The 19,508-nt window shown below is 47.9% G+C and overlaps 1 protein-coding gene across 1 annotated transcript in view; it reads right to left on the bottom strand.

Moving 5' to 3' along the window:
- Nucleotides 1-17,787, bottom strand: part of GPR173 (G protein-coupled receptor 173) — a 31,291-nt gene extending 13,504 nt beyond the window's left edge. Inside the window, exon 1 of the mRNA XM_010364532.2 lies at nucleotides 17,282-17,787. The gene's annotated coding sequence lies outside the window, so the exon portion shown is untranslated. The remainder of the gene's footprint in view (nucleotides 1-17,281) is intronic.
- Nucleotides 17,788-19,508: the final 1,721 nt, after the last annotated feature.

Genomic DNA, 19,508 nt, shown 5'->3' with positions numbered 1-19,508 from the left:
TCGAACTCCTGAGCTCAGGCACAGATTTTATGTTTACTGGCTTCAACAAATGGCTTTTTTTGCACACGAATAAAGTTACATGAAAAATGTTAAAGATACTAAAGAATAGAGTGGAGAGTACTGACAGAGTTCATGGATTCGGAGCAAAACTTCAACTTAGGAGATGTGAAGTCAAGTGTGGTTCCCTGGGTGATGTTTACTTGGTGTTGCAATTTGAATACTAAAGAAGACTTGTTAGAGTCAGTAGAGCAATGCCTGCATTCACTTAGCGGAAAAGCTTCATCACTTTTTTTTTTTTTTTTTTTTTTTTTTGAGACAGAGTCTCACTCTGTCGCCCAGGCTGGAGTGCAGTGGCTGGATCTCAGCTCACTGCCAGCTCCGCCTTCCGAGTTTACGCCATTCTCCTGCCTCAGCCTCCCGAGTAGCTGGGACTACAGGCGTCCGCCACCTCGCCTGGCTAGTTTTTTATTTTTTTAAAATTTTTTAGTAGAGACGGGGTTTCACCATGCTAGCCAGGATGGTCTCGATCTCCTGACCTTGTGATCTGCCTGTCTCGGCCTCCCAAAGTGCTGGGATTACAGGCTTGAGCCACCGCGCCCGGCCATCATTATTTTAAGATACACAAAATGAAAATTTTCTGTTGCATTCCATTTGTGAGCATTTATTTATTTATCTATTTATTTTGGAAACAGGGTCTCACTCTGTCACCCAGGCTGGAGTACAGTGAGGTGATCATGGCTCACTGCAGCCTCAACCTCCCAGGTTCAAGCAATCCTCCCACCTCAGCCTCCTGAGTAGCTGGGATCACAGGCACGCGCCACCGTGCCTGGCTAATTTTTGTATTTTTGGTAGAGACGGGGTTTTGTCACGTTGCCTAGACTGGTCTCAAACTCCTGGGCTCAAGCAATCCTCCCACCTCAGCTTCCCAAAGTGCTGGGATTACAGGCATGAGCCACTGCACCTGGCCTGCATTTGTTACATGAAATTTCATATTTGATTGAAAGAAAATAAAGAGATGCTAGATTTAAAAAAGAATCCTCCCTTTGAAGCACAACATTCAAAAACTACAAATTATCCAAATTCTGCTTATTTGTCGAGAAACGAGTTTTAACCCAATAAAAAAATACTCTTTGACCATTTGCTGCAACCTACTTATGCCAGCAATTTCCTGTTGATGGTGACTACCAAAAGATAGAAAAGATCATGTAGCTATTTCAAGCACAAAACCTTAGTCTCTGCCTGGCCATGACAAGAACAAGAGAATTATAAAAGGAAAGTGGAAAAGGAAGGCACGAATAAGCAATTGTTGCATTTCTTAAGAAAGGTGGGTATGGTGTGAAAGCACCAGCCATACTCAACACTAGAAACTGCACCTGAGGCTTCTGAGAAACCAAAGGGTTATCTGATGACCCCAAAGCTTGTGTTTTTGAGGTCAGCTCTGCTGACCTGTAGAATGATGCAGCTACATTTCATACATTCAAGTTAATTACTGCGGACATTAGGTCAAACATCGGATTGTGTCTGAACAATCTCCATGGAATGTGTCTTACCTCAACAACATGCTTTCCAAGATCAAAAAGTGGCAGGCCACAATAGAAGTTTATATCTGTGTCAAAACTACCAATTGTTATTTACTTAATTTCCTTTGTTTGAGCTTTCACCAAGAAACACAATAACTTGATGTAGAAGATCTATGCTCAGCATCAGTGGATTTGCCAAATCAAGATTAAAATGACCATAAATGAATCAAAGGACTATAGAATAAATCAAACCACTTATGACTTGATCAGAAGTGGGCATGGATGTTGACCACTACAAATTCACATTAGTGAATTTAAAAGTTACGGTCTCCTATGGTTTGAATGTGTCCCCTAAAGTTCATGCGTTAAAAACTTAATCCCCAATGCAACAGTGTTGACAGGTGGGACCTTTAAGAGGTAATGAGGTTATGAGGACTCTTCCCTCATAAATGGATGAATGCTGTTATCACAGGAGTGGGTTGCTTATCACAGAAATGGGTTCCTGATAAAAGGATGAGTTCTACCCACTTCCCTTCTCTCTTTGTCACGTGCACATGCTCTCTTGCCCTTCTGCCTTCCACCATGGGATGATGCAGCAAGAAGGCTCTCACCAGATGTAGCCACATGATCTTGGACAGCCCAGCCCCCAGAATGATAAGAAATAAAATAAAATCTCTCTCTCTTTTTTTTTTTTTTGAGGCGGAGTCTCGCTCTGTCACCCGGACTGGAGTGCAGTGGCCGGATCTCAGCTCACTGCAAGCTCCGCCTCCCGGGTTTACGCCATTCTCCTGCCTCAGCCTCCCGAGTAGCTGGGACTACAGGCGCCCGCCACCTCGCCTGGCTAGTTTTTTTTGTATTTTTAGTAGAGACGGGGTTTCACCGTGTTAGCCAGGATGGTCTCGATCTCCTGACCTCGTGATCCGCCCGTCTCGGCCTCCCAAAGTGCTGGGATTACAGGCTTGAGCCACCGCGCCCGGCCTCTTTTTTTTTTTTTTTTTTTTTGAGACAGAGTCTCGCTCTGTCACCCAGGCTGGAGTGCAGTGGCGTGATCTAGGCTTGCTGAAACCTCTGCCTCCCGGGTACAAGTGAGTTTTGTGCCTCAGCTTCCCAAGTAGCTGGGACTACAGGCACCTGCCACCAGGATGCCCAGCTAATTTTTATATTTTTAGTAGAGATGCAGTTTCACCATGTTGGCCAGGCTAGTCTTGAACTCCTGACCTCAAGCAATCCTCCTGCCTCAGCCTACCAAAGTGCTGGGATTACATGCGTGAGCCACCGCGCCTGGCCTAAAATCTCTGTTCTTCACAAATTACCAGTCTCAAATATTCTGTTATAGTAGCGCAAAATGGACTAAGAAGATTGGTACCAAGAATAGGGCTGTTACTATAATGTCTGAAAATGTGGAAGTGGCTTTGGAACTGGGTAATGGGTAGAGGTTGAAAGAATATGGAAGAGCAGGCTAGAAAAAGCCTGTAATGCGATTAATAGAGGGTTAAGGGTGATTTTGGTCGAGGCCTCAGAAGAAGACAAGTGCTATAGGGAAAGGCTAAACCTCCTCAGGGATTACTTAAGTGGCCATGATCAGTTGTGATGCTCGTGTTAAAAATGTAATTGCCAAGTGGTTCTGATCATGACCACTTAAGTAATCCCTAAGGAGATTTAGGCTCCTTAGCTTTATTTCTAATCCCATGATCAGAAATATGGACGGTAAAGGCCATTTTGATGAGGTCTCTGATGGAAATGAAAAATAAGGTATTAGAAACTGGAATAAAAGCCACCTTTGTTATATGCGTGCAAAGATTTGGCAGAATTGTGTTCATGTCCTAGGACTTTGTGGAAGGCAGAATTTAAGAGTCATAAACTAGCATATATAGCAGAAAAAATATCTAACCAGCAAAGTGTTTGAGATGCTGCATGACTACTGGCTATGTACAGCAAAACGAGAGAAAAAATGATTTAAAGACAGAATTTATAATTAAAAGAGAAGCAGAACAGAAAGATTTGGAAAACTCTCAGCCTGACCATGTAAAAATTACAAAAGCGTGTTGGGGAGAGAATACTAAGGGTGTGACCAAGAGACTGCTAAAGAGACTAACATGGGTAGAAGGAAGCCAGATTCTATTCAGAGGCCTTTGAGGCAAGCTAGGATCTTGAGGGCAAGGTTTCTAGAGAGGTATCCCTAGGACTTCAGCATTTGCTGCCCTGTGCCACCTTGGGACTCTACTCCTTCAATTCTGGAGCAACACCCCTTGGCTGCCCCTGCTGTGGCTCAAGCGGATCCAAGTTCAGCTCTACTTGCTGCTCCAGAAAGTATAACCTGTAAACCTTGGTGGTGTCCACATGGTGCTAATTCTGTAGGCACACAGAATGCAAGAGTTGTGGAACCATGGCTTCCTTCGTCTAGATTTCAAAGAATTTCATGGACAGCCTGGGGAACCACACAGAGACTTGTCATAGGGATGGAGCCACTGCAGAGGGCCCCCACTAAGGCAACACTTAATGGAACTGTGGGAGTGGGGCTGTCCCAAGACCACAGAACTATAGGACCACGAATGTACAACTTCAGCCTGGGAAGGCTGGAGGCATGAGACTTCAACCCATGAGAGCTGCTGGGTAGACTGAGCCCAGCAAAGCCATAGGGGCAGGGCTGCTCAAGGCCTTGGGGACCCAGCCCAGCTCTAGTGTGCCCAGGATGCAGGATGCAGAATCAAAGATCATTCTCCAGCTTTAAGACTTATTGTTGGCTGGGCATAGTAATTCCAGCAGTTTGAGAGGCTGAGGTGGGTGGATTGCTTGAGCCCAGGAGTTCGAGACCAGCCTGGGCAACATGGCCAAATCCCATCTCTACAAAAACTCTGGGGGCTGAGATGAGAGGATCGCTTGAGCCCAGGAGGTTGAGGCTGCAGTGAGCTGTGACACCGTGATCACATCACTGTACTCCAGCCTGGGTGACAGAGAGGGAGACCTTAACTCACACACACACACACAAAAGACCATGTTGTTTCCTCTGTTGGATTTTGGACTTACTTGGATCAGTTACCCCTTTCTTCTTGCCTATTTCTCCCTTTTGGAATGGGAGTGTCTATCCTATGCCTGTCCCACCACTGTATTTTGGAAGAACGTAATTTGCTATTTTCATAGGCTAACATCTGGAGAGAAATTTGCCTCAGGATGAATTGCACCTGGAGTGTCTCCTGTCTGATTCAAATGGGACTCTTGATTTTGGATTTTTGAGTTGGTGCTGGAACGAGTCAAGACTTTGGGGCTATTGGGATGGAATGAATCTATTTTAGACGTGAGAAGGACATGGATTTTGGGAGTTAAGGAAGAATGCTATGGCTCGAATGTGTCCTCTGAAGTTCATGTGTTGGAAACCTAATCCCCAATGCAGCAGTATTGAGAAATGAGACCTTTAAGAAGTGATGAGGTAATAAGGGCTCTGCCCTCATAAACAGATTAATCCTGTTTTCATGGGAGTGGGTTTCTATCGTAGGAAGGGTTCCTGATAAATAGATGAGTTCGGCTCCCTTCTCCTCTCTCTTCTCTCATCTCTCTTCTCTCTTCCCTCTTCCCTCTCTTCCCTCTCTTCCCTCTCTTCCCTCTCTTCCCTCTCTTCCCTCTTCCCTCTTCCCTCTCCTCCTCTCCTCTCCTCTCCTCTCCTCTCCTCTCCTCTCCTCTCCTCTCCTCTTCTATCTCTCTAATGCAAAAGCGTGTTCTCTTGCCTTTCTGCTCTCCACTATGGGATGGCGCAGGAAGGAGGCCCTTGCTAGATACATGCCCCTCAACCTTGGACTTCCTAGCCTCCAGAACTGTAAGAAAGAAATCTCTGCTTGTTAAAAATTACCCAGTCTCAAGTATTCTGTTAGAGCAGCACAAAACAGACTAAGACATGTTTCTAGAAGTGAGCTCAAGTGTGTCATAAAAAAAAACTGAAAAGATTTCATTCGAAAGTTGTACACAAATTCAGTATTTAATAACTCCCCAAAAACTCTGCATTTTAATTTTTCTTCCTGTAATTGTATAACATGAGGAAAATGTAAGAAATTCCTTTTCACCCAACTCTAGTACCCCAACCCTCTTCAGTTTACTCCAGTGTGCCATAAAATATTTCACTTTCTCTGTGTGCCAGGTTGTGAATGCCCTAATACATTTACATCTAGTCACATTACATAGAAACACTAGCACATACAGACAGATATGTGCACATGGGGACATGTGTACACGGAAATTCAAATTTGCACTCACATTCAGACCAGCCGATAAGCACAATGAGACACTCATACACAGACACACAAATATGCCCCCTCAACTGCACAGAAACAGCTAGGCATGCATGTAGATACCCACACCAGCAAATTGCTCAAAGATACACACGCATACAATACACAGATATAACTATATAGCTGCCTTTCTATAGAAATACAGGCCTACAGTCTCAGACTGTACAGATGCTTCCAGAGGAGGACGGTGACATTTTTACTCCCTTTTTGAGGCTAACCGTATACCATTTCGTACATCAGCTATGAACAGCCAGAGATGGGTAGGGGGCGTGGGGCAGGGGTGAAGGGCTGTAGGGGCACCCCAATCAGAAATTTCTAACTTTTTGTTAATAATTAATCCCCTTCCCACTGTGGTTTCTGTTGTCTTTTTTTTTTTTTTTTCGAGTCGGAGTCTCGCTCTTGTTGCCCAGGCTGGAGTACAGTGGTGCGATCTTGGCTCACCGCAACCTCCACCTCCTGGGTTCAAGTGATTTTCCTACCTCAGCCTCCCCAGTAGCTGGGATTACAGGCACCCGCCACCATACCCGGCTAATTTTTGTATTTTTTGTAGAGACGGGATTTCTCCATGTTGGCCAGGCTGGTCTGGAACTCCTGGTCTCAGGTGATTCACCCGCCTTGGCCTCCCAAAGTGCTGGGCCACCACGACCAGCCGTCATTTTTTTAATTAAAAAAATTTTTTTTGGCTGGATGCCGTGGCTCACGCTTGTAATCCCAGCACTTTAATCCCGGCACGATAATTGCTTGAACCTGAGAGGCAGAGGTTGCAGTGAGGTAAGATCGTGCCGCTGCACTCCAGCCTGGACGACAAGAGCAAGGTTGTGTCTCAAAAAAAATTTTTTTTTCACTTTTTACCTCTTGTGTATATGTAGGGAGTTTACAGGGAAATATGTACTTTATGGAATAAATTTTAAGAACTATATACGTGTGTGTGTGTGTGTATGTATATATATACTTTTTTTTTTTTTTTTGAGACAAGGTCTCGCTCTGTCACCCAGGCTGGAGTGCGATGGCGAGATCTTGGTTCACTGCAGCCTTGAACTCCTGGGCTCAAGGGATCCTTTCACCTCAGCCTCCCAAGTCGCTGGGACTACAGGCATGTGCCACCATGCCTGGCTAATTTTTCTATTTTTTGTAGAGACAGGTTCTGGGGTGTTTTATTTTTTTTGAGACATGGTCTCACTCTGTCACCCAGGCTGGAGTATAGTGGCATGTTCATGGCTCACTGCAGCCTCGAACTCCTGGGCTCAAATGATCCTCCCACCTCAGCCTCCCGAGTAGCTGGGACTATAGGTGCACACCACTACACCTGGCTAATTTTTCTATTTTTTGTAGAGATGGTATTTTGCCATATTGCCCAGGCTGGTCTCAAACTCCTGGGCTCAAGCAATCCACCCACCTTGACTTCCCAAAGTGCTAGGATTACAGGTGTGAGTCACCACACCTGGCCTAAAACATATTTTATTTAAAATAAAGTAATGGAGCTTTAATCTTACACAGCTAAATTACTGATTATATATTTGTTGAGCTAATTTAAGGGTTAAAAAAAATCTATTTAACAAAAATTAAATGGCCAGCATGGAGGCGGAGGTTGCAGTGAGCCGAGATCGTGCCACTGCACTCCAGCCTGGGCGACAGAGTGAGACCCTGTGTCACACACAAAAATTGTATTGAGAGTTTTATTTTTATTTTATTTTATTTTTTATATTTTGAGACGGAGTCTCACCCTGTCGCCCAGGCTGGAGTGCAGTGGAGTGATCTCAGCTCACTGGAAGCTCCGCCTCCCGGGTTCACACCATTCTCCTGCCTCAGCCTCCCGAGCAGCTGGGACTACAGGCGCCCACCACCACGCCCGGCTAAAATTTTTGTATTTTTAGTAGAGACGGGGGTTTCACCGTGTTAGCCAGGATGGTCTCGATCTCCTGACCTCATGATTCGCCCACCTCGGCCTCCCAAAGTGCTGGGATTACAGGCGTGAGCCCCTGCGCCCTGCCGAGAGTTTTATTTTTTAACTTCAAAGCCTTCTTAATAGTCTTTCTTCTACGGAAAAAAAAAAAAAAAGGAATACAGGTCTAGGCGGTCTAGGCGAAATGCGTTCACCATTTACATAGGCACTTACAGACATACATACACATGAACCAAACTACATGAACCTACACACTTACAGATACAGTGTTACATGCACAGACATAAGAAAACATAGGTCAAGTCCTGCTCACATCCTATAGATCCAGGCTCTCCCATGCGCCACCCTACTGGTTCTTATACTAAGACATTAAAACCCGCTCTATTATTATACAAAGCCACTCTCAAAAATCTGCCCTGGAACACATCCATATACACAGAGTACAGACCTGCTCACACATACAAGCACATGGCTCAGCCTCACTGCTACACACACACAAAGGCAAGCAGGCATGTAGAGCAATGCAGACTGAAGCATACACACCCACATAGCCACTGATGTTTATAAATACAGAAAGACTCTCAGATGCACACTAGCCCTTTATACACACACACACACGCACGCACCTGGATCATCACATATAAACCTGGATACCAACCTTCTGACATAGGCACTCGCAACAGAGATTCACATACATACATTTACATATTGACCCCTACAAACCTGTTTACATAGGCAGATAAAAACACACTGGCATGCACACACAGATAGAAGCATGCTCACATGTGCAGACACACCAGCAGTGCAGGTCACACCCACACTCACAGACACTACACTACCACAGATACAGGCATGTGCACTCATACACCCAGATGTGTGTGCACTGGGAAATACACACATGGGGCCAGCCCCCCCATTCACGCCCGGGACACATGCTTCCTTTCTCACATGTTCGTGGTTTTATATGCACACTGGGATACACAGAAGTACAAACCCACTTTCATGTACAAACACAGATACACACAGGATATGCTCATTCTGTCACAGACATATGGACACAGATAACAGGGCAAATATGCACATAGAAACCCCATTCACACTTGCAGATGGACACATACTATTACACACTGGCATGGCTAATAATTATGGTAATACATAATGGCTTATATGGTGCAGAGGACTCATTACATGCCAGGCACTGTTCGAAGTGCTTTTCTCTTTTCTTTTCTTTTCTTCTTTCTTTTCCTTCTTTTTCTTTTTCTTTTCTTTTCTTTTTTTTTTTCTTTTTTGAGATGGAGTTTCACTCTTGTTGCCCAGGCTGGAGTGCAATGGCACGATCTTGGCTCACTGCAACCTCCACCTCCTGGGTTCAAGTGATTCTCCTGCCTCAGCTTTCCGAGTAGCTGGTATTACAGGCATGCGCCACCACGCCTGGCTAATTTTATGTGTGTGTGTGTGTGTGTGTGTGTGTGTGTGTGTGTGTGTTTTTAAGTAGAGATGGGGTTTCTCCATGTTGGTCAGGCTGGTCTCAAACTCCCGACCTCAGGTGATCTACCCACCTCGGCCTCCCAAAGTGCTGGGATTACAGGTGTGAGCCAACGCATCCAGCCTCTAAGTGCTTTTCATATAACTCACCCAATCCTCATCCTATGAGATAGGTAATAGTACTCCCACTTTTACAGATAAGACACTGGGGCTTTGTTGAGCTTAGGTGACTTGCCCAAAGCCATACAGCTAATAAATGGCAGAACTAGGATTTGAACACAAAAGCTGCCTCCAGAGACCTTGCAGATCCAACTTACATGTAGAAGTACACTCACCTCATGCACAAGTACAGATACATACCACTTTAGCACAAGCACGTGCACACCCAATCCAGCTGATACACTCAGGTACAAATGGCCACACACACCTAGTCACATACATAAACAAACATGGACATGTTCACATTTACAGACATTCCAGCAAAGATATATGTGCCCCAGGAAATATATATACATTCATACACATGTCCACAATCGCACACCCTACCCAGACACACCCACATTATTGAACACACAAAACCTCTAGATATACCACTTGCACACTCACACACAGATACAGTCACATTCTCAGATATATTCCTCACCCAAATACTCACACATGCTATCCTCATACTCACATGCTGGCCACATACTCACACATGTGGCCAGATGCAGCCACATGCACACCCCCCAGATTCACTCACACTCACACACACACCCACACACTCTCACACCACCCAGAGATGACACATCCTATTTATATATACACATCCTGATTCATAGCCATGTAGACATTCAGACACAGGCTGAGCCCTGCTCACATCCTATAGGTCTTTGCGGTCTTAGATATACCCCACACTCTCACATGCTCCAACTCAGATGTGCCCACATTCTTCTCAAATACACCTGCCTTCAAACATATACCCAACACTGATACACCCACACCCTCTCACACAAATCCCATCTAAATACACCCGTTCTCATATACACACATCTCAAATGCACTTACACGCACAGGCCCTCCACACTTATGCAAACTCCCAATTCAGTACACCCACACTCTCACATCACACAGATACACTCAAACTTGTACCCCACCCCAACTCAGAGCCCTCATACCCGAACCAGGTGCACCTACAATCTCTCTCTCTCTCACACACAGTATTAAGACACACCCACAATGACACACATACTTTCCAAAGGCACTACACTTACCCACACCCCATCCAAGTACTCACACTCACAAATTCCCAAGCCAAATACATCCACACACACACACACATCATTCTCATACCCGTACACACACACACACACACTCCAAATACAGCCCCACTCTCACAGCACACACACACTCCAAATACAGCCCCACTCTCACAGCCCCATCCAGACACATCCATCCTCTCCTACATCATCATCTAGATTCATCCCATATAGACCATGGAGATCCACTCAAAGCCACATGCACCACCCAGGTATAACTCCATCCACACACACAACCCACCTGGACATAGCCAACTCTCACACATGCCATCCAGTGGACCTCTGCACACGCCCCACTCCCCAGATCCACCCATGCTCTCATCTCCTCCACACCACCCACAAGCACCCACACTCCATACACACACTTCCCACTCAGCTGTGCCCCCAACTCTCTTTTACACAACCCATCCAGTTATACACATTCACATCCACACCCAAGTACATATATGCCCACATTCTCCACCCAGATACAACCAAAGCTCTCATCACATGCCATCCAGACATACCTTACTACACTCTCCATCACCCAAATATACCCATGCTCTCACTCGCCTACCATCCGGATACACCCACATTCAAACCCACTCTACCCCCAATATATCCACACACTGTCTCACACACAGCCCAAATGTACTTACACACTTTCTCTTTCACACACCATCCAGATACATCCACACCTCACATGCACCTATATTCTGATACACCCCCCCACTACATCCACACTTGCCTCCAACCCAGTTAAACCCAAACTCTCACACCTCATCCAGATACACATACATGCTCTTCCCATGGCAGACATGCATGCTCACACCTCTACCACACTCAGAAACACCCCCATTCTCTCTTACACACAAACACAATCTCGACCCCCCAATTCTCTTAATCACCATCAGCCAGATCTACTCGCACTGTACACACACAATGCAGATACATCCATACTGTCTCACACACACCACCCATACACACACTCCATAGACATCCCCAATTATATACACCCCCACCCTCACCCAGATGTGCCCAAATTCTCTTTCTCATGCACACCACCCACCCTATCTCACCATTCAGATAAACCCACACTCACACACCCCTCAAATACACACATCCTCACACATATCCCCAACCCAACTCTCACTTATACCATCCTCCACCCACACAGGCCACTTTACATACAACCACACTCACCCCACACTCCCAAACACACCCAAATGCCTCACATGCAAACCCTACCCAGAAACACCCATACACCCATGCGCTCTCTCTCTCTCTCTCTTTTTTTTTGTTTGAGACGGAGTCTCACTCTGTTGCCCAGGCTGGAGTGCAGTGGCGTGATCTCGGCTCATTGCAACCTCCACCTCCTGGGTTCAAGCAATTCTCCTGTCTCAGCCTCCCGAGTAGCTGGGACTACAGGCATGCACCACCACGCCCAGTTGTATTTTTAGTAGAGATGGGGTTTCACCATATCGGTCAGGCTGGTCTCAAACTCCTGACCTTAGGTGATCCACCCGCCTTGGCCTCCCAAAGCGCTGGGATTACAGGCATGAGCCACTGCACCCGGGACATGCTCTCTCTTACACACATGCAGACCACATCCTTTCTCTCTCACCAGATATACCAGTCTACACACACATGCACACACACACACATTCTCTACTAAGATCCTTTCTTTTTTTTTTTTTTTTTTTTTTTGAGACAGAGTCTCGCTCTGTCACCCAGGCTGGAGTGCAGTGGCGCTATCTCAGCTCACTGCAAGCTCCGCCTTCCGGGTTCACACCATTCTCCTGCCTCAGCCTCCCGAGTAGCTGGAATTACAGGCACCTGCCACCACACCTGGCTAATTTTGTTTTTGTATTTTTAGTAGAGACGGGGTTTCACCATCTAGATTTCTGCCTGGATGGCATAATTTGGGTCCTCTCAGTGAAAACTATTTACCAACCCTAGATACCATACAATGCCACTCTACTCTGGGCCTTTGATGGTTGGGGGGATGAGAAGGGAGTCCTTTGTGTTTCAAATAATCTTTTTCTAAATGGGCCTCTTTTCCCCAGTAGGACATCGGCCATGATTGGTGCCCACTTCTTGAGTGTGAATAATGACAGGAATTATCCTGAGACCCCCACAAAAGCCCAGTACATGGTCAAGGCCAGAGAAGCCCCAGAATGGGGGTCACAGGCATCAGGTGTCATAATTTGCCAATCTGCAGGATGTCTACACACTTACAGACAGACATAGTCTCGCAGGGCACCAGTGACTCTCAGTCATACACATAAATACATACTGAGGTACACAGACTTGTAAGTATTCTCCCTTTTCATCCCCTTGCCAATAAGGCCCAATCTGCACAGGCCCAAGGCCAAGTATCTCTCTTTCACATCGACTGACAGACACATGCACAAACACCTACACTCATCCTTACACATGGACACACTCACACTGTACTTAGTCACACGTGTACATCCGTTTACCCTTTTCTTTTCTTTTTTTTTGAGACAGAGTCTTGCTCTGTCGCCCAGGCTGGAGTGCAGTGGCACAATCTCAGCTCACTGCAAGCTCCGCCTCCCGGGTTCACCCCATTCTCCTGCCTCACCCTCCCGAGTAGCTGGGACTACAGGTGCCCGCCACCACGACTAGCTAATTTTTGTATTTGTAGTAGAGACGGGGTTTCACCATGTTGGCCAGGATGGTCTCAATCTCCTGACCTTGTGATCTGCCTGCCTTGGCCTCCCAAAGTGCTGGGATTACAGGCGTGAGCCACCGCACCCGGCCTGTTTACTCTTGAACATAGGCATGCATGCATGACATACATTCACATGACATAATGCCCACGAATGACATACATTCACTCACAAACACAGGGGTACATACATGCATACCTTCACATGTCCACAGGCAGACTTTGTATCACACCCAAGGAGATGATGAACAAACATGGAGACAGAGAGGCAAGCTCCCAAATGTGTGCACACACACACCCAGACATGACCACATATATTTACACACTCACACACCTGTGTGGGTGTACTCACACACATAAACACCTAGATATGCACATGCTTGTAAATGACATGAAGTACAGATACGCAGACATTCCTAACACAGACTTGTACACACAAGTGGGCATGTTCACATGCACATAGACTTGTTCATTAATTCATTCCCATATGCATACAGTCAGACATGGAAATACAAATGTACTCACAAAACATGCTCACACTATCACAGCCAGATATGTACATCATGTACATTCCTACAAGTGCATACACCCATATGAGAAGCTACACAATAAAGAGGAATCATTTACACCTACATTCTCACAGATGGACTTGGACACAAAGGTATATTCACACACATGCACACATGGAAGTACACTCACATACACACAACTGTACATCCATCCACACAAGAAGGACTGATCCACACTCATCACAGACACACACATCCTCACACACATCCTCTCTCTCACACACACACACACTTAAACACACTTAAAGGCTGAGAGTGGCATGCATGGACATTACCTTACGTTGTGTTCTACAACATATGCTCCAGAACAAAGATGCATTAACACAAACACATACATGCAAATAATTAGAACTGTACAAACTGGCACATTCACACATATGAATATACCTCTGTGTATGCCTGTCTGAATGTACAGGCATACACACAGGCATATTCACACACACACACACACACACGGATGTGTATGGACAGGCAGGCATATACAGACATGTTCAATGAAACACACACAGCCAGATGTTCACACATACTAGCGTATACACTCACATATACACTCACAATCACTCACAGGCATATTCAAATACACATTCACACTCAAACACTCAGAAATTCAGACAAAACACATAATGAGACATGCACATCCAAGTAGCTACTCATGCATGCCACAATCAGACATTTACTCACACATAGCAGTGTACACACAAACACAATTAGACATATAGACAATGCACCATTTCACCTATGCACACAGCATTTTGCGTGTGTGTGTGTGTTTGTGTGCAGACAGGCATACACTCCCCCACACAGCCATACTCACATACACAATCAAATGTGCACATGTAGGCATACCCACAAAATAGATTTTCATTCACACACTCTCCCCTACCCATACAATTAGTTCTCCTTATACTAGTGTGCCCACCTACACTAACATTTCCCTAATCGGATGTGGACATAAAGGTTTGTCTATAGGTGATATACACTGGAACATGCACACATGGACATCTATATAATTTAAAATGCTGGAGAACCCACATACAGACATTCACAGAAAGTCAAAAGCCTACTCACACAAATGCAGGACAGACACACTCATATATACACACACACACATACACACCCTCTCATACATGCATGGACATGCACATATATGCCCTTACACTCACAAACACACCCTTTAGATGCACCTACACTCATGAGCACACACCAGTATGCACAATCAGATACAACTAGGCATTCATCTAATTGGGCAAGCACACCCAAGCATTCTGAAACCCACACACTCATACACATACAACCAGACATGTACACTCAAAGAAAAACTGATGCCACACACATATACAACCAGACATTCAACAGGCCTGATGGCTCAGAGAAAACACACCTACACTCAGGCTCAAAATCAAACATGCCCATTTGATCACCCAGACAGACATGCAAAGTCATGCCCACCCCACAGTACACACACAAGCCTACCCAGATACCCACACACTCACACGCATGCCATCACACGGCCTGCTCACACACATAGGTTCATACACAGCCACAATGCCCATGAACAGATGTGCACACACAAACTACACACTCAGCCACACATTTCCAGTAGCATATATACACCCACGCTCGGGTCCAGAGGCCTCCAGACCACAGACCAGGTCCTCTCCCACACCAAATGCTTCTTCAGAAAAGTCTACTTTATGCCTCAAAGTCCCTCTCCCTGCCCCCACAGAGATGGTCTTCTGTGCCTCAGTCTTTCCCCATTCCTTCTCTTCCCTTGGTCACCAACTCCACACTCTGTGTCCCATCACATCTCCACACCCCAAAATCAGCCAGCAGACCCCATTCTTCCCCATCCCAGGCTCTAGGTGAGCAGCTCCCCGGGAGGCGTCCCTCACAGGTCTGGCTGCTGCATGGGCCACACCCCAGCTCTACCCGAAGCCCCGTGATCTCAGGAGCTTCAGCCTCATCTCCAGACCCTGCCAACCACTGACCACAGGCCAAACTCTTGCCAAGTCTCCCCTCAACAGGGAGACACATACATCACCAGGGCCAGGAAGGCTGCAGCCTGCAAGCCAGGCCTCTGCTGGCTCATGGGGGCTCAAGCCTCTGTGTGTGTGTGCATGTGTGTGTGTGCACAAACAGGGACAAGTGAAGGGAAAGAAGCCTGGAGTGGGGTGGGGGAGGGAGGCTCTGCCCATAACCACTTATCATTCTCTACAAATGAGAAGTATTAACACAAGGCTTCTCCTGCCTCTCTTCCACTCCCCTCCATCTGCCCACTTGCTGCCCTCCCCAGATCTCTGCTGAGACCCTGGAGAAGAAGGACCTGTCCCTCCTCCAAGTAATCAATAACACTATTAATCATGAATAATCAGCAACAATATTGACCGTGAGCTTTGCTGACATTGCTTCAGTGCCACCTCGATGCGCATCTCTTACACGCACCAACTCATTCAATCCCTACACACACCCATCAGGGAAGGGTTATCGGTCTCTTTGACAGATGGGAAAACTGAGGTTCAGTAAGTGGCATGCTTCCACTAAAGTTGCAGAGCTAGTAGTTGGGAGAAGTGTCCCTGGGAGGATCCATGTTCTGTATGTACCAGGCTTTCCTGCCCTTCCAGATATACAGACCTCTGGCTACTGGGCACAAGGCCACAAGATCTGGGGGGTCCCAGACACAACATGGGCATCTGAAACAGAGACAGCCTTGTGGTGGAGGCTGGGTCCCACACTGTAGGGATAACCATGTTGTTCCTGGCCCCTGCAGGTTGTCATGGGCTTGATCTTTGCCCCCACAGAACCATCAGGCAGCCTAGGGCCTGGAAGTGCTCCCCACTACTACCTCACCGTCCTTTAGCCCTACAGTGGCTTCCTCCCTCTAGCTGGGAATCGGCAACATCTTCAGTGGTGAGTGAGCAAAACTCTGCTACCTGTAGGGAGAGATGGAGGGGGGGTGCAGTGGTGGAGGAAGGAAGGAAGGAAAGGAGGAAAGAAGGAATGGGGGGTGGTCTGGGCTGGGAGCAGCTTCTCTGTCATGTCTACCCACCTGCTTGCTACCCAGGTGCACACATGCACACACACACACACACACACACACACACACACACCCTGCCAGCAGGCCAAGGATCCTGGAAGAGAGTGGAGGAGGAGGGAGAGGGAGAGGAGCAGCCGCAAGAGGCTGAGCCTGCCCAGGGTGCAGGCATTGTAAAGGAACACGGCCGGGATCCCAGGCATCCCCTCCACAGCCAGCACACAAGGAAAGATTAACACAGCCTCATGCCCAAACGCAACCATGATGATAAAAACAGACCCTGTGAGGGGAAACAGGTGGTGGTTCCCTTTCTCATGGGACATTTGAGATTGGGGAAGATGGGGGTAAGATGAGGAGTCCCCAGGCTTGGGTGCCAAGGAGCCCCTGTGATGGAGCAGAAAGAGACTAACAGAGTCAGAGAGAGACGGAGAGCATGGCAGTGATGGAGACTCTGAAGTATGTGTGGGGAGACAGAACAGAAGTCCCAGCCCCCAATCCTTGGTGGAGGGATGCTGACTGCTTACCTGAGCTCTCTCAGCAGGGATGTCTTAGAATCCACGATGGGGGCTCAAGCTGTCTCACCCAGGTAAATCACAGCCCGGGCCACATTGTGGGACCCTCAGTGATCTGGCGGCCAGTGACACTCCTGCTTCTGTTGCCGTGGATACAGCCGGGCTGGTCTAAATCGCAGGCATCAGGGAAAGCAGGCACCGGAGGGGTGCACTGGGTAAGGCTAGTGGTGTTGGGGAACACCAGGTGGGCAGCACACAGCCTTGGGGTGCCCAACTAGCTGGCAGGTGGGGGTCCCGGCAGGTGCTTCCTCCACTATACACTCCCACCCCCATCTTCATGCTACTGCCAAGCTGGGAGGGGGGCCAGTGCTGGCCCCTGCTACCCGTCTGCCTGCCTGGCTGCCGGTCCCCCTACTCCCCCCACCGCCCCCTCCGTCTGCCTGCTGGCCGCCGCCTTTTGTCCTCAGAAGACACGGTCCCCGCGGGGCCTCTGCCAAGCCTCCAGCAGATGCTCAGGGTCCGGGGATCCTCCCTGGGAGCACACGGGCCATGGCCTGGGAGAGCCCCAGATTGGGGGGGCTCTCATCCAGGCTCACCCCGCTCCCCGGGCCTGGCGGCGATGGGGAAGAGGTGCAGGTCCACAGCCAGAGGCAGCAGCAGAGGTGGTGTTGGGGAGGGGATGGACGCCAGAAAGAGGGGGTGGGGTGGAGAGAGAGGCTGGCCTGATAGCTGTGTCCCGGGTTTTAGATCCGGGTTGAGGAGGGTGGCTCAGAGCATCCGAGGGGGGTCCTCATGCAAAACGAGGGCACTAAGGGATTGCCGGAGGGACCCTCTTGGCCTGGGAACCACCCTGGTGCACACAAATCCAGGTCCCACGATGCTGGGGACACCCATCCTGGGTAGAGCATCAGTGGGGAATCTGGGGCCATAAGTTGGACCCCATCAGGCCTGTCCGTCCCCCCTCTCCTCGATTTGCACGGTCCCTGCCTCAGGGGCGGGCGGAGGAGGAGGGAGGCAGGGAGGGAGAGGGAGGGAAGGAGGAAGGCTGAGCAGGCAGGGAGACTCCCAGCTGCCAGCCTGGTCCTCCCTGGGGCGGGGCAGGGAGGGGGGGCTGGCGAGGCCAGGGAGCACCCGGCTGGCTGGCTGACTGGGTGGGGACGCTGGCGTGGCGACTGTGCTGCCAGGACAATAGCTGGCTGGGGAAGTCAGGTTTGGGCCTTTCTGAGATGCTAGAGAGAGGCATGAGTGGAGGTGGGGAGAGATGGCCAAGAGGCTGCTGAGAGAGAAACTCACATGGGCTACAAGTGCAGAGGAGGCAGGGCGTAGGGGACGCTAGGGTCTGGGTCGGGACAAAGGTCCGGCGAAAGTTTCTCAAAAGCTTTGGACTGGGAGGCATGCTTAGGGCCCGGAGAGGTGGGATTCATACACTGATTTAGAATGGGGTTCTATGGGCATTTTTCCTTGCAAGGCCTGGAGGTTGGCTGGGGGGGGGGGAAGGGGGGCAAAGAAGCGCTGCCCAACTCTGAACAGCCCCCTCTCAGGATATCTCCTATGCCATCCCCACTTTCTTAGGGCCAGCAGACAGGCAGAACTCATACTTAAAGCTATGTCCCAGGACAGCAGCATAGGAGAGGTGAGGAGAATGTTTGGTAGGCAGAGATGTGAAGACAAGGAAAAAAATATTTGTTTCAAATATGATTAAATTGGGACCAGATGATGCTTCAGTGGTTCCCCTAAGTTACAGCATTCAAGAATTCAAATTATCTTGGTATAAGAAATTGTGTTTTATTTCCTTTCTTCCTTCATCCATTGGTTCCTTCATTTATGACAAATGGCTTTATGTTAGGCCCAGTGCTGGGCACTAATAGTACCGGGTGACTCAGACCTGTGCTCTCTGCCCTTAGGAAATGCAGGCTCTGCTACCAGACTGTGGACCTGGAACCCACTTGTGTCTGAATCTCCTGGAGAACTTGTAAAGTGTAGATACCCAGGCCTACCTCCTAGAAATACTAATCTAGGAGGTTTCAGATGGGGCTCCAAATCCTGTATTTTGACAAGGCCCTCCGGTGGTCATTTTTATGCCCACGTGCTTTGGGGAGGGAGAAAAATCCATGGAAAATTAGAAAATGTTTTGGAGGCCGGGTGTAGTGGATCACACCTGTAATCCCACCACTTTGGGAGGCCAAGGCAGGAGGATTGCTTGAGTTCAGGAGTTTGAGACCAGCCAGGACAACATATT

Source organism: Rhinopithecus roxellana, chromosome 7 (genome assembly GCF_007565055.1).
Source record: "Rhinopithecus roxellana isolate Shanxi Qingling chromosome 7, ASM756505v1, whole genome shotgun sequence".
In the NCBI taxonomy this organism is placed as follows: Eukaryota; Metazoa; Chordata; class Mammalia; order Primates; family Cercopithecidae; genus Rhinopithecus; species Rhinopithecus roxellana.
The sequence above is the reverse complement of the archived record's forward strand: the minus strand, read 5'-3'. Positions and strand labels throughout refer to the sequence as shown.